The following is a 15,050-nucleotide window of genomic DNA, read 5'->3' on the forward strand; positions in this document are numbered from 1 at the left end:
CCTGGCTGAAGTTCTGAATCTGTAAAACATCTTCATTATTTCTTCTCTCCAATTTATTCAACATCATTAATAACTAAAAATAAAACCTCCACACTGGAACCTGCAGGCCTCAACAATAACCCCCACACAGCAGCAATGAGGAGCTCGAGACTTCCTTTCCAAATTTAGATTGCTTCAAACAGAAGTGAAAGTTCTTTGATAAATCAACAAACCCATGTTTTAGAAGCATGCAAGGGGAGCAGAACAGAGCAGGGAAGTGCTTGCCTGCCCTGCTAAACTTACTTGCACAAGGCTTCTGAAGATTTGCAAGGCCCCAGCCCCGTGGCTCCTGCCTGCCTGCTGAGCACTGGGGTCAATGACCTGCTTTGGCAGCAGCAGATCAGACCAGCTCAGAGCCTGGATCTGCTGCATCCCAGCAGCATTCCTCAGTGCCATGATAATTACTGCCCTAAAGAGGAGATCACAGCTTCTGCTCACAGAGCTCTTCCATGTGGGATAACTACTAATCATCCTATCAGAGGCACTCCACAGTCCCAATCAAAGCAGGATTCCTTACTCTGCTGATGGAGTGTCCGGGGATTCCTCTCTGCTTCCCCAAGATGCACACAAAACAAATTAGATTTTCTCACTAAGCAGAAAAGGAGTGAGAGACCTGGCCTCTGTTCACTTTAGAATACATACAGAAATGACAACTATATTTGAACTTTAAAGCCAAGTTCTGAACAGTCTCGAGCTCAGGTAATTAAGTCCAATGAGATTTGGATCTTCCATCTACCTACAGCCCTAATAGCTCAGACTTTAGACACGTGTGCTGCACTTAGAGAAGAATGAACACCAGGCATCTGTGATGAGCCTGGGCTGTGATACACTCACACCCAGGGAGAGCAGGGCCTAAGCTTTCAGTTCCCACCTCAGCAGTGCTCCAGGGTTCAGTTTAAACAGATGATGCAAAAAGCAGGTTTACAACATAGAGAGTGAGCTCAGCCACAGAACAGGTGACTGTCACCTAGCACAGGCTGAGGCACCCATGATTGCCCTCAGAGCAGGGACAGTGGGAGCACAGCTGGCTGGGACATGCCTCTGGGATCTGGAGGGGGCACAGGAGCTCTGGGCAGCTCTGGCTTAAGGCAAAAGACCCCTCTGACCACCTGCATACTTTGGTGCTTCACAGCTGTCCTCCCACCTTCCAAGCAAGACAGAGTTTATGTAGTTTAACTTGGGATTGATCCTGTCCTAGATTCTGGGGGCTATGCCAGTGAGGACTGGCTGCAGGGACAGCCAAGCCAGAATGCCAAACTGTTTCCTAACCATGTTGTGCTAGTCTGACCTGGGTGCAGACTCCCACCAAGAAGCAGGAGTGCCCACAACACTTCTGTGCACAACTGCTCACAAGTTATGTCTTGGAAAAACACCCCATTTCTTTTGGAGCAGGTGTGTTTCCAGACTCAGAGAGCCTCTGTGCCTCTGCTTTACCTGCTGTGGCAACCCTGTGCTGCTGGTAGTGCCTACTGTGTGGGATTGCTCCCTGGGAGTGAGAAAGGAGCAGGGAGGGAAGGCTGGGAGCCAGCTGAGTCAGTATGGCTGGGTGGTGTCATCCACACATCACCCTGTGCCTTTCACCACAGCAGTAGCCCAGGCAATATGTTCTCCAAGCTCCAAAACAGTAGCAGAGTCAGGACTGCCTTCAGTACCATTTTCCTTTAATTTAAAAAAATCCCTATAAGCTGAAAATAAGGATAAGAAATCTTAGCCTTAGAGGAAAGGTGAGGGTTTATCCCTCAAGCATCTGATAGATTACATAGGCTATGTTGGAAATATCGTTTTAAGCTTATCTATTCCCTAAATAATTTGGTGTGTCACATGACTTCTTTGTTAAGTGTTCCTATTTCCGAACAAACCAGGTGATAAATTTGTGTACCCCCTGCTGACTCAGAGCTGTAAATCTGTCACTGGCACGCAGCTGGATCTGCTCGGGGCTTTCCTCGGGTAAAGTGCAGGTCACAGCAGCTGAACTCGAGGAGCAGCCCAAGGTCTGTGCAGGAGGGACCTGTGCAAGCTCAGTCACATCCAGGAGTTCACTGGACACAGCTGGGTTCACAGCAGCTGCTTCCCTGATCAGATCAATTCTGTGCATGCCAGAATGGTCAGAAATCATATGTGCAGACCGAGGCTTGCCTGGCACTGTGGGCTCCTGTCGGTGTGGGCGGGCACAGACAGACAGAGCTCCCACCTCCAGCCCTGCTGAGCTCCTTTACTGACCCCCGGTGCCGAGAAGGGTCTCCAAGCTGACTGCACAAAGATGAGCAGGAAGGACTCTGCTTCACCTTAATCCAGTGGCCACACAGGCAGCCTCAGAGAGGCACAGGCAGCACAAAGGCTCACCCTGACACTTCCTTTCTTGCTTCCCAATCAGTGCATCGCAGAATCCAACCCGAGGTGAGGAGTACCCAGAGCCTGAAGGAAAAGGGAACAGTCATATCTTTATGTTGATGATAAGCTGCTCAGCAGAGCTTGTCCTGGGAACTCTGGGTAACTTAAAACACTGCTGCTGACTTTTCGTGCCAACATTTATAAAAATCAATGGTAGGAGATGTGCTAAATCTCATTATGGTGTACAAATTCTGATCATATACAGAAACACCTGTCACAAAGGACAGATGATGTCCACAGACTGGATAGTACTATATGGTTCCATCTCCTTCCAAGTGAAACAGAACCTCTGTTGAAGCCTATCTGGTGCAAGTGCACAAATTTAAGAAAAAGAAAGTCCTACAAAACCAGAAGACACTTTTAAGAAAAACAAATGTGTTACATATATGCAAAAAGTAAGATGAAGTAAGAGACTTTCTTCTTCTCTTACATAAGACCTGCTGGGAAAGGAAGTCCTTTCAGCTGAACAAGGCTCACAAACATGTGGCTACAGGTCGGAGTTTGGCCTGAAATATTCACTACTCCCACTTCTTCCAATTTTTAAATTGACAGTGGTCCTTTCCTTATGCACACCACTTCCAGTCTGCAAGTGTGGACCATTACAATCCTTCTTCCTCTCCTCTCATGCTTCCCCCCCATTTTCAAAGCATTTGTTTCTGTTCAGAGTTTGCTTGGTAAGGTAAGCTTGGTAAGATAAGCCTTTTCTGGACAAATTGCCAAATGAATCAAGATAATGCCAAAGCAAGTTCAAACAGATTTAATACACAGGTATCATCCAGCCACAGTGAATAACTGATCTGTGCAGAGTAGACTGACTTATTGTGACACAGCACAGCTGGAGTCAGACTTTCTGATCTGGTGCTCTGCTCTCTGGAGGTGCTGAACAGAAGACACTCCTGAGGAAGAAGTCCAAGTGATCTCTGCACACAGGCCAGGAGGGTCTCTCTCACCGACTGAGTCCAGCCAGGGAGCCTGGAGGACACTTGCTCTCAAAGCCCAGGCAGAACACAGCCATGTGTGCTCCTGCCCCACCCCGACCCTCCCACCATGACCAGTGTGGAGGCAGCTGCCCTGCCAGGAGCACTGCAGTCACCTTGTGAGGCCAGAACCACAGCAGGACAAAATACAGCTGCAGTCTAAACCCACCCTAGGTCTCGGTTCAGCCTGGGGCTGCCTCACCTTTGCTGCAGTTAAAAGGGCTGGGGGAAGGTGTCTCACTTGGCCTGGGAATTCCCACAGTTATCCAAACCAGCTGTTTCCAGCAGAACAGACTGAGAAACCACAGGAACCTTCCCTGCCAACAGGACCCAAGACTTTATTCTCCTCCTCACCTCCAACAGACTGCCCTGAGCTGCAGTTGGAAGTTAGAAATGCTTCACTACAGATATCCAGTCCCATCATCAGCTTCCCAGCCAGAAAATGAATCCAGAAAGATACTGCTTTCACCAAAACAAAAAAAAAGGCTAAAAATAATATGCTTCTAACATTGTGCAACCAATTTAAGAGTCACGCAAGGGATTAGTGTAGGGACAGAGGTAAAGGCTGACAGAGCTATTTCTTTCCAAGGATGCTTGGAAACAACACTGGATGCTCACCACATGGCAAGACATTTCTTGCTCTCTTACGTATGGGTTAAAATTACCATGATTTTCCATTTCAGTTTTGTAGTCAGCTTCAGAAGTGAGTAAACCTGCTAGGACAGAACTGAAAGCACAGCCCAGCACTGGGTAGAAAGAAAAACACTCAAGCACTTATTGGGTAGAACACATAAAACTTTAAAAAAATTACCAGTCCTTGTGGCATCAGAGAACCCAGTCTGCTAATAACCAAACTAACAGAATCTACTTTCCACTACAGGGAAACTCCCTGCCCTTCTAAGAAACAGCCTTCATACATGTGAAACAGTCAGCTCACGTAACACATCTACACTCAACATATTCTTTGCAAGAATTCCCACAGCCCTTTGTTTCCCCTCCTTCCTGTATTACAGAAAGTTCTCCCTGCACTCATCTGAGCCCCCGTGATGCAAATCTGTACCTGTCAAGGCCCCAGTTTGAAATCCTTATCTACCATGTGCTTTATTTTGAGAAGCCCTTATAGGCAAGAGGAATGAGGAAAGACTTAGAGCACTTCAGTGAACTGGGAGGGACCTGAGCATGCGCTCGAGTTCCCTAGGCCAGGCTGGAGTTCCTGCCGTGGTGACACACACAGGGTGAGCCATGTGGTGTAAGTGACACCACCTGAGCTGGAACAGGCACGCAGGGAAGCGGCACCAAACGGAGCAAGCTCGTGTGTCCAGCACAGAGAGCACAAGCATTTAGATGAACCTGCACTGGTGTGTTGGGCTGTGCATTCCACTCACATTACAACTACCTCCAGCACTTTCCTTCAGGGCTGTGCTAACCCTGGGATCAGAAGTGGCCATGAGCATGCACTGCTGTCTGACCTGAACTGGTACAGAGACAGCCACGTCCACCTGACAGCACCCACCCTACACGTGGTGTTGAGTGTCTGAGTTCAGATCCACAAGATTGTGCTCTAGGAGATATCCCTTCACCTGTTACATCCACGGTTTTGACATGAAAACTAGACATTACACAACTTCCAGAGATGTATGAGCTATGTACAAATCGCATTGTAGAAACTTCCCTGCCTTTTTATCTCTTTGAACAATAACAAGTGAAATCAAGACACTGATTTTTGACTTAGTATATTTGACTTAGTATATTCAAATCACGCAGAGCAGCCTTGAATTCAACCTCAGGAACTACTTCTTCAACTTCCAAAATCAAATCTCCTCCCTCCCCAAACTACTTTCTCCTTCCAGTCTGCTGCTTTTACCTCTCTTAAGTTTTATAATTTCTTTGTGGCTTCGCTACACAGTTTAGCAGTTACATTGATGCAAGTAATTTCTCATCGCTCTTTCTCCATGAAAAAGTTTCTGCCCAGAGGAGAAGTCCCATGAGGATTCAGACCCACAGACGTGGCTCGCAGGCCCAGCAGCTGCACCACCAGCACCACTACCCATGACCCACAGAGCCATTTGGTGGCTCATCAAGGCCACCAGGGAAGCACAGCAGGCCCCGAGATCCCCGAGCTCCCAGGTGCTGGCTCAACTACGGACTCTTGAGGAGCTGCCCACAGTCAAACCAGCAGCACCCCAGCTCTGTGCAGGACCAGGGGGTCTCTGCTGACACAATCCAACAGGCAAACACACGTGGCCACACTGGCATTGCTGACACGTGAACCAAAGCACAGGAGTTACACCTGGTACCTGGGACAGCACTGGGCCCACCTCCCTCGGGAGCTCCCTGAGGAAGGACAGCCTGGGGAAGCAAACACAGACCCCCAGCTCCTGCAGTCTGGCTCTGCAGCCCCAGCCTGGCACAGGGAGTGAGGCACAGCTCGGGCTGTGCAGCTCGGGCTGTGCCTGACGTGTGTCTTGGTACAGCAACTGAACGGCACAAAGGGCACGGAGCCTGTGCTGTGCCCATGGCTCCACGTGTGGGCAGAGAGCCAGCACTTGGTTCAGCTCCCAGAGAAATCACATACTGGACCGTGCATCAAAGAGATTTTTTTCAGCTAAGATTTTTTCTGATCATAAATTTATGATCATCAGTGAGTGTGGCACCCATTTGTTTAACCAGATAAATGCTGAAGAGGATTGAGTGCACACAATCAACAACTATTGCTAGAGACAGCTTTTGTTGCTTTAAGAAGAACCTGAAGGTGATAGAAGGCCTTTATCCTTTGTGAATAAAGGTTTCCTTTTAGAACAGGTCCATTATCAAAACAGTGATGATCATTTTCCGAAATGATGCTGATTGATATTGTTTGGGCATTAAAAAGGCTGTCAGTAGGGCTGCCAAAAGCCTATACAAATATTATTTCAGAAAGAATAGCCCTTGGAATGCTCTTTGGAGGTGACAGGAGGAAGCAAAGAGCTGTAAATTTGGGTAAAAAAAGAGAAGAACCAAACCAAAACATCCTACAAAACAAAACAAACAAACAAAAACACACAAAAAAGGCAGAGGAAGAAAAAAGGAAGAATGATAGATTTCCATGAGGTTGTGCCAAAAGCTACCTACCACCTATTGTTTCACAGTTTTTTTCCCAACCTTCATTTCTCATGTGATGGATTTTGCAGCATGTAGGTTTGTTACAGTTACAGTGTTGTGATGATCTGTCTTCCTAAAGGCCCAATACCCTATCCAGCTCCACAGCCTCCAGCACCAGGTACAGAAAAGGAGCATTAGCCTTCACTTCAAACTTGAATCAAAGAAGGGGACAGGAGGGGATTGTTTACTTAGAGCAACACTACCTGCACAGAAGGTAAAAGGAAACGTCATTTAATTACCTAAAGGTCAAATGAACTAAGGAAAAATAAATCTACACTCCTTTTCTTATGCAGACATGTACAGATCCAGCCCTTCTTTGAGAGCATCACAACAGCACATGTTTTGTGCATGAAGAGTTTTGTGTAGTATTTCTAAACAGCACAACGTCTCTCCAGCCTGGTCTGTGATGCTGTCTGAGCCACAACAACGGAGGGAAAAGGAGGATCGGATTAGATCAGTGAAACCGAGCCAGGGATAGAGAGGCAGGCCTGGAGCAGAGGGCAGGAACCATCAAGAGTAGACACCAAGGACCTGAGGGCAAGGGGAGTCCGCACGGCTCCCCAGGACAGCGCTGTGGGGACGCAGCTCCTGCCAGGGAGCCCGGAGCCCCCATCGCATCCCGCTCCGCAGTGACACGGGAGCCGGCCAGGCCCCGACACGGCCTCGCAGCGCCCGCGAACCCGCCCCCGGCGCGGGGCAGCCGCGGCTGCGGGCGCTGTCCCCCGCACCTGCCCGCGCTCCGCCGGCACCGGCTCCGCCCGGCGCCCTCCCGGCCGGGGGCCCGCGGCGGGCCGGCACCACCGACCCGCGGACGGGGCTGCGGGGGCGTCCCGCCCTCCCTGCCCGCCGCCAGCAAGCCCTCGCCGCGGGGGAAGGCGCGGCGCGGGCCCGGCGCTGCGGGACAGGGCGGCGGGAGGGGCAGGCCCGGCCGCGCCCCGCTCCGCCCGCCCGGCCCGTACCTCCAGCGTGCGGATCTCCTGCTGCGTGAGGTCGTTGGACGCGGCGCACTTGGTGCGGAGCCCGCGCAGGTTGGAGAGCGAGATGTCGATGAGGTCCTGCAGCAGCCCGCACTGCTGCAGCGTGCTCCGCACGGCCGGCAAACCCCGCGGCCCCGCCGCCTCGCGCCTCCGCTCCTTCCTCTCCAGCATGCCGCGGCTCGCAGGGCAGCCGCTCTATCCATCCCTCGGCATCAGGGAGGCCGGCAGGCGAGCTCGCGGCGGGGGAGCGGGCGGGAGGGACGGACGGAGGGAGGGAGAAGGGAGGCGGAGGCGGCCGGGCCCGCCCGCCGCTTCTCGCCCGGGCAATCACCGCGCGGTACATGCGCGGCCGCCGGCCGCCCTCGATGCAGCCCCTCTGGCCCGCTGCAGCCCCTCGGTGCCCCGCTGCAGCCCCTCGGTGTCCCCCTGAGCCCCTCTCGGTGCCCCGCCTGAGCTCCTCAGTTCCCGCCGCTGCCCTCAGTGTCCGCCTCAGCCCCTCAGTGCCCGCTCCGCCCCCGCCGCAGCCCCTCAGTGACCTCAGACCTCGTCAGCCTTCACCACGCGGGCCAGCCCCTCAGCGCTCCCCTCAGCATCTCCCTCTGCCCCTCATTGCCCACCTCAGCTCCCTCACCGCTCGTTTCAGCTCCTCAGCGCCCAGCTCAGCGTCTCCCCGCTCTCTCACGGGTATGTCAGGGCTCGTAGCTCGCCCCCGAGGAGCCCGCGGCCAGCGCGGGTCCCTGAGGGGCGAAGGGCCGGGGCAGAGGGGCCGGCCCGGGGGTGAGGGTCCGGCCGAGCCCCTGGCGCTCCGGCAGGGCATGGGGAGAGGAACCCATCGGTGGGTCCGAGGCGCTGAAGGCCGCGAGGACCCGAAGGTCCGGAGGTTACTGATGGCATTGAGTGTGTTCAGCACCTTCCCGCACCTGGGGTGGGGTGTCTGGCCAGGGCTGTCGGTGCAGTCCGTGTGTGGGGGCACTGGCACCGCTGACATCTGTGACATTGCACCGGCACAGCCACGTGCTGGCTACAAACGAGGCACTTAATAAGGCTATAGAGAGCTTTCCTAAAATAGCCTTTCACAAAAATTCTGCAAATTGATCAGATACATGTTTTATTTGACATAAACGTTTACTTAGTAAAGAATAAGTGCAGGTTTAATACATGAGGCAGGTATTATTATAAACGTATTTTAGTGAATATAAACATCTGAGTGCAATAGTTCATCCTTATCATGAGTAGGGAGGGAAATTTATGATGGCCTTGTGGAATCATTGTGGTTTCAGCTTTCACAAGGGAGACATGAGAAAAATAGTCCAGGTAACTCCATTATATTTGGTTGCATACCCGGCCTGTCTGATTGACTCTCACAGAGCTGAGATGTCAGTGCAGGAACCACTCATCTCCCAATTATTAGAAGAATTAGGACTGTTCATCTGACATGAGGGATCCAGAAAGGCAGTTTGGTTGTACCTTGCTGACAGAAGAAGACAGACTCCTTAATTTGAACTAAATTGACACCAGGTTTTAAAAGAGAAAACCTGATGACATTTGAGCCACATGTGGCAATAGAAGGGAGGGTTTTTGCAAAAAAATAAAAAGAGAAACCGTATGAATTTAGGACATGAGGCAGTGGAGCAGGACAAAGCAGCTGACACTGAGATGTTTTTCTCATGGTTAGATGGATACTGATATCTGCATTAGTTTGTGTGGATTTGCATCAAGTAGTGTGGCATATGCTGTTTAGTAATTTTCTTAAGAATGTAGGTCAGGTTAAGTATTTGATTTCATTGTCATTATTCACATGCTGTAAAGTTCATACGCACTAAGGGCTTTGCTGGATTAGGGTTTAATTAGTTTGCCATCTGATGAGTTCTGTGGTTTTGGGAAAGTAACTTACTTTGCTTATTACCTCCATATTTCTGACCTTGTGGAAAAGTCTATCTACCCCTTCTTCTCTCAAGTGCACTGGAAGTTTAACAAATTTTAGTTAGTAGAATCCTGACAGGTTGAAATCCTCCAATACAGGTGACTGTGGAACTGGGGAATATTATTGGCAGGATATTTATTATTCTTGTAGGAATTCTCTACATGCCCACCTGAGAACATCCATTTGCTGATAGACAAGAAAGCGAGTGCATTGCATAAGAAAGCAAACTAGGAAAATTGTGGGCCCTGCATCACAAGATACTTGGCATTCCCTGCAGTGTTTGTGTGCTGGGAGTGCCGGCCTCATTACCCGGCTGCCATCCCTGGGCAGCATTCCAGTGCCGGCACACGGGGCTGCCCTTGGGCCTGCACGGAAAAATGTGCTGACTAAACAGTGCCTGTGTGTCCCTGTCCCTGCTCAGCACTGCTGCTGCCTCCCAGGTGGTGGGGCAGTCACAGTCACAGGAGAGCCAGGGCTCTGAGTGCTCCTGTGCAGAGCCAGAGCCCAGGGCTCTGAGTGCTCCTGGGGGGGTCACAGCTCCAGGCCTGGGAAGAGCAGGCAGAGCAGCATCCACAGACACACAGCAGGGCATGGAGTCATGGAACCGAGGAATGGTTTGGGTTGGAAAGGATCTTAAAGATCATCTACTTCCACACCCCTGCCATGGGCAGGGACACCTTCCACTAGCCCAGACTCCAAGCCCTGTCCAGCCTGGCCTTGGACACTTCCAGGGATAGGGCAGCCACAGCTTCTCTGAGCAACCTGTGCCAGGGCCTCCCCACCCTCACAATAAAGAATTTATTTCTAATATCCAATCTAAACCTACTCCCTGTCAGTTTGAAGCCATTTCTCCTTGTCCTGTCACTCCAGGCCCTTGTTCAAGGTCCCTCTCCATCTTTCTTGTGGGCTCCATCAGGTGCCACAAAGCACAGTTGGGTCACCCCAAAGCTTCTCTTCTCCAGGCTGAACAATCCCAATTCTCTCAGCCTTCCTTGTGAACCCAGAGCTGTTGACCCAAGACTGCAGCCAGGGGTGTCCCACAGCCTGTGGCACTGGGATGCCCATGGAGCAGGGGCAGTGCTGAACTGCCAGGTGCAGACATCTGGGAAAACAGGGTGGGGAGGAGCATCATTTTTGTGATTTCATGGATGAGATTTGTAGGATTTCACAGGGAGTGTATCCGTTTTTCCAGACCCACAAAACCTACTGTGACAGAGCATCCCCATATCCTGTTCTAATGATGGGACACAGATTCTATTGAGCTGTCACACACATCTATGTTAGAGTCTCTACTTAATTCCTTAAACACACTGTGTTTCTTGTGAAGTCTATATTGAGTGTGTGTACTGGAGAATGCAGCTCAGAATTGGGAGAGAAAAATGATTGCAAGTGCATTAGCATTTGTGCCTACTGAACAGTATTGCCAGCATCTTGTGCAATTTAAAATTCTACTGTGTTGATCCTGTTGAGATTTTTTGACAGTCTTGGCCTTGAAACAAAGATACAGAAAGAAATGGAGGGCAAGTATGTCAATTGGCCACTCAATTCAGGTTGCTGTTTCACCACAAACTTTGTGTGCAATCTTGATAATTTGTCTGGAACTACAGCTCTCTGTCTGTAAGGAAAGGGAGTAAAAGAACTGCTATTTTAGAGGTTTTGAAAAGAGAAATACTGTGGCTGGGCCATGCTGGAAGGACCATATGAGCACACTGAATGAGCTGTTTTGCCCAGAGATTTCAGAAAGTGACATTTTCATGCTGTACTTTATACATTTATTGATGCACTTGTTAGGACTTTTCCTTTAATGTAGGGTGTACTGGGGTGGACATAAGAACTGCCTTCTGTAGAGGAAACCACTTTGTTCTTGAACAGAGGGAACCATACACACATTGTGGACTTCATTCCAGTGTGAACTGTACAGTGGCCTTTTTGCATATCGAAAAACAACAGTAGTTTTGGAAGCAATGATAAAATGTGGAATGCCTGTACTGGATCAGAGAAAACTGTTAAGTCCCTGCTTAAACCACTTGTCTAAGACCTGAGAGGATTTCTCTTCCCCACTGCCTCCCATATCTCTTGCCCACACAGATCAGGTTCTCTGGGACAAGAATTTTCCTTTGCTAGCTACCCCCATAGAGCCCTAACCTTGCTAATCACCTCTGAAAGTCCTGCCCTATAGGCCAGCAATGGTCTTTGACTCTGTAACATAAGCTCACTGGGGAAAAGCAAAAACCTTTTCCTTTTTTTTTTATTCCTGAAGAGAGAAAAGCACTCCTGCATTTCACATGCTGCCTTTATGAAAAGCCTCTATTACCTTTTTAGCTAGCTTGCCCCAATTTCATTCAGCTATCACAACACTGAATTTAGATGATGAGACTGAATTACTCTATTTGATGTGTTTAACACATAATAGAAACCTGTTTTAAAAAAGCGCAGTGTTGGGATTTGAAGAGCTGAAATGTTAGGTGTTTCAGATAAAAGAGGCCTTTATTATGGGTGATTTTCCCCTCAAAGGCTTCCTCCTACACAGCCATGGAGTATTCCTCTCACCAAGCACAGCACAGGAATACACAGTAGCTCTGGCATGCTCGTCTGCTGGGAAGTTGAGAAACTAAAGTCCTATTTTTAGACATGCTGCTGGATATTCTTGTTAGGATATGCTGAGAAAGTGAAGATGATGAGGTGGTGATCAGGGGACAAATCCTCACCCTTTTCTCTAGTTTAAATTAATCTCCATTGCCTGTTCATACCAGTTTGAGATTGGACCTGCAACTATAAGAAAAATTTAATTGTAGGTCCACTTCTTCCACGGACTTTTTCCTGCTCAGCTGCCCATGTGGTGAGCCTTATGCACAAATTACAGTAGAGGCCACCTTGGACAGGTGAAACACCCAGTCCTTTCTGCCTGATTATTTTTTGCCTTCTTTTGTATCACCTGTCATCAGAGAATGTAACCCAGGAGTTTAACCCAGGACTCTTCTGCCAGTTAAATGGCAAGGTCAGATGTGAGGGATGGACCAGCAGTGGTGGGTCCCAATGAGACAGGGATAGACACAGGAAACAATGTATGCTGAGCACAATGGAGAAAGAGATGTGAAAATTAAACACTACTCTTGTTCTTAAAAATCATTTTCATGGGTGGAGAAAACAGCTCGGGCAATCTAAGAGAAACAGTTTCTGCCCCACAAGGGGACCACACGAGAAACTGCTGTGTAGCAACACTGTGTTTCTGTGGACAGGTGCCGTGGTTTAACCCCAGCTGGCAGCTGAGCCCCACCAGCCTGCTCACTTCCCCTGCAGCAGAAAGGAGCTTTGAGATGGGCCTGAGAGGAGGAGGATTGGAGTGATGTGTTCATCTTGTGAGACCTCACCTCCTGGAGTCACGTGAGTAAGCAAGAATTGCAGCTGTTACAGCACCCAGAAACTTTCTGTCTTTAAGGGAGCCTGAACATACAAATTGTAGCCATCTATGAAACAAATAGAAAACTCAACATTTATTTTTAGAGAAATCTCAGGGGGTTTACAGTCTTTCTTTAGCATCAGCTGTGTTGCAATTGTGCTGCCTTTTTGTCTGCTATTTATCACCAGTCTCTTCTGTTTAGACTAAAAACTGTTTGAGGCAGGAAGTGTCTTTTACTCTCTGCTTGCACGGCAACGCCTGAATCTCAGCTAGAAGCCTCTAAACTCTGCTGTAATGTAAATAGTCAGTAATGACAGTCCCAGAGGCCTCAGCCCCCACCCCCCTTGGAGGCCGGCCAGCCCGCGGGGTTTGTTCTTGCAGCAGATGAGCCAACACTGAAAAGTGACAAATTTTGTTGGCTAAAGATATTCATAGGTCTAACAGGGATAAGAAACACCCGCCTTTAGAAACAGAGGCTTATGTCTCTCTGAGGATAAACACACCCTAGATTGACTCACGCTGGCATAATCCCCTTGTGCAGTTTGTATATTGGCATTAGATATGTGTGTGAGGCAAAAAGACAAATATTTGGTTAATAGAACAACACGGGGATAATAAAAAATAATTAGGCAGCCTAGCCTCTCAGAACACTGCAGCAGGTGAGCTGCTGGTCTTCCCCCAGACACACACATCCCTGCAAGCAGAGCTTGCTCATGTTTGTTTTATCTGCAGAAAAATACCTAGTTTATTTGGTTAAATGCTACCAGAGTAAAAATAATAAATCAATAATTAAAGAAATCAAGTCCAGTAGCCCATAGTCTGGCAGGGAAGGAGAATATGCTGTGGTGGGAAAAGCAGGCTCATATTCCACAAGAGAGCTTTGTCAAGGGTATTGCATAAGGAGATTACAGGCCTGAGTCTGAAACAGGCTGAAGGTTTTAGTTGTGTTTGTCATTAGCACTGCTCTGAAGTGCAGCACAACAGCCCCTCTTTCATCTGGGTGAGAAAAGGCTCCAGGTCCATCATTATGTTCCTCAGAGCTGGGACTCCACATGGCTATTAGCTCCATTGCCCCGAGTCCTTTCTGGGTGTTCCAATGAAGGGAAAGGCGCTGGACGGGTTAATCACCTGCTGCCATTGTCCCCGTGCTGGGATCCGTGTTTGATGTGACAGGCCCTGGAAAGGCCCCCAGTGCAGACTCTGCTGTGCACGCCCTGTGTGAGGCTTGTCCTGCTCCCGGGCCTTTGGCACTGCAGTTATGGTGATTAGCAAAATGAGAACAAACCCCTCCCACCCCTGCCTGCTGTACTTCTGTCAGCAAAGCTCTGACTCAATGCCAGTTTTTCTGGCAAAAGGGAAAAAAAAAAAAAACAAAGCAACTTTTCCTGACTCTTTGTGGAGAGAGATTTTAGCACCAGCTCTCATCCTGTTTTGTGGGAGGCCTCCTTTCCAGTTCTGCAACCCTCCCTCCACATCTGTGTGTGCAGTGCCTCACAAGTGGGGTGACCACAGTGACTTCTCAAGCAGTACATTATGTCTCTCAGCACAGCAAGAGGGCTGTGCTGGGATCAGCTGGGCCTGCTGGATGATCCACATCCCTTTCCAGGGGAGGAGCAGGACCACAAAGACCACTGGATCCAATATCCGCATTGTTCCCAGGATCCATTTGCAGCCATGTCCCTCTGCATGGTGGAACCTGGGAGGAGCTGTTATAGTCTAAAGAAAACTTGCAACATTATGCAGAATATTTAGAAACTCAAACCTGTCTTCTGCAAAAAAAGGCTCAGCAGTAAGTCATTAGAGTGATGATAATAGAAAGGACATTTTATTCAACTATCAATCATTCTAGCTCTTGATGAGCTGAGAATTAATTTGCAGAAGGAAAAGCAGGCACAGATCTTTTGTTCCTTCTGATTTGAAGTCCTTTGAAATCAGTATCTTCCCAGTCAGTAAGTTTTGGATTAGGTCCTCATTCTGTCTTCCTTTCCCCTGTCCGTACAGTACCATGAAAATTCAGACTGTTTCTCTTTACTTCCTTCCTCTTCGTAAAATGTCTAATAATCAGCCATCTGGTGTCCAAGATGCCTTGAGTATTAGGGCATTTCCTTTATCCAGGGGAGGCTTGTGAGAAGAAAGATAAATGTGTCCATGACCCATCCCTGCTGTGTGCTGATTAGGGGCCGGCAGTTTCTCTTTGTTCG

The 15,050-nt window shown here is 49.1% G+C and overlaps 1 protein-coding gene across 2 annotated transcripts in view; it reads right to left on the reverse strand.

The window, feature by feature from the left end:
• The window catches only part of KSR1 (kinase suppressor of ras 1), a 53,222-nt gene extending 45,617 nt beyond the window's left edge, over positions 1–7,605 (reverse strand). Inside the window, exon 1 of one of the 2 annotated variants that reach the window (XM_029964635.1) lies at positions 7,508–7,605. The gene's annotated coding sequence lies outside the window, so the exon portion shown is untranslated. The remainder of the gene's footprint in view (positions 1–7,507) is intronic. The other variant, XM_029964634.1, reaches the window with a different exon arrangement.
• Positions 7,606–15,050: the final 7,445 nt, after the last annotated feature.

This window comes from Manacus vitellinus, unplaced genomic scaffold, assembly GCF_001715985.3.
Source record: "Manacus vitellinus isolate BGI_N305 unplaced genomic scaffold, ASM171598v3 scaffold_76_pilon, whole genome shotgun sequence".
Lineage (NCBI taxonomy): Eukaryota > Metazoa > Chordata > Aves > Passeriformes > Pipridae > Manacus > Manacus vitellinus.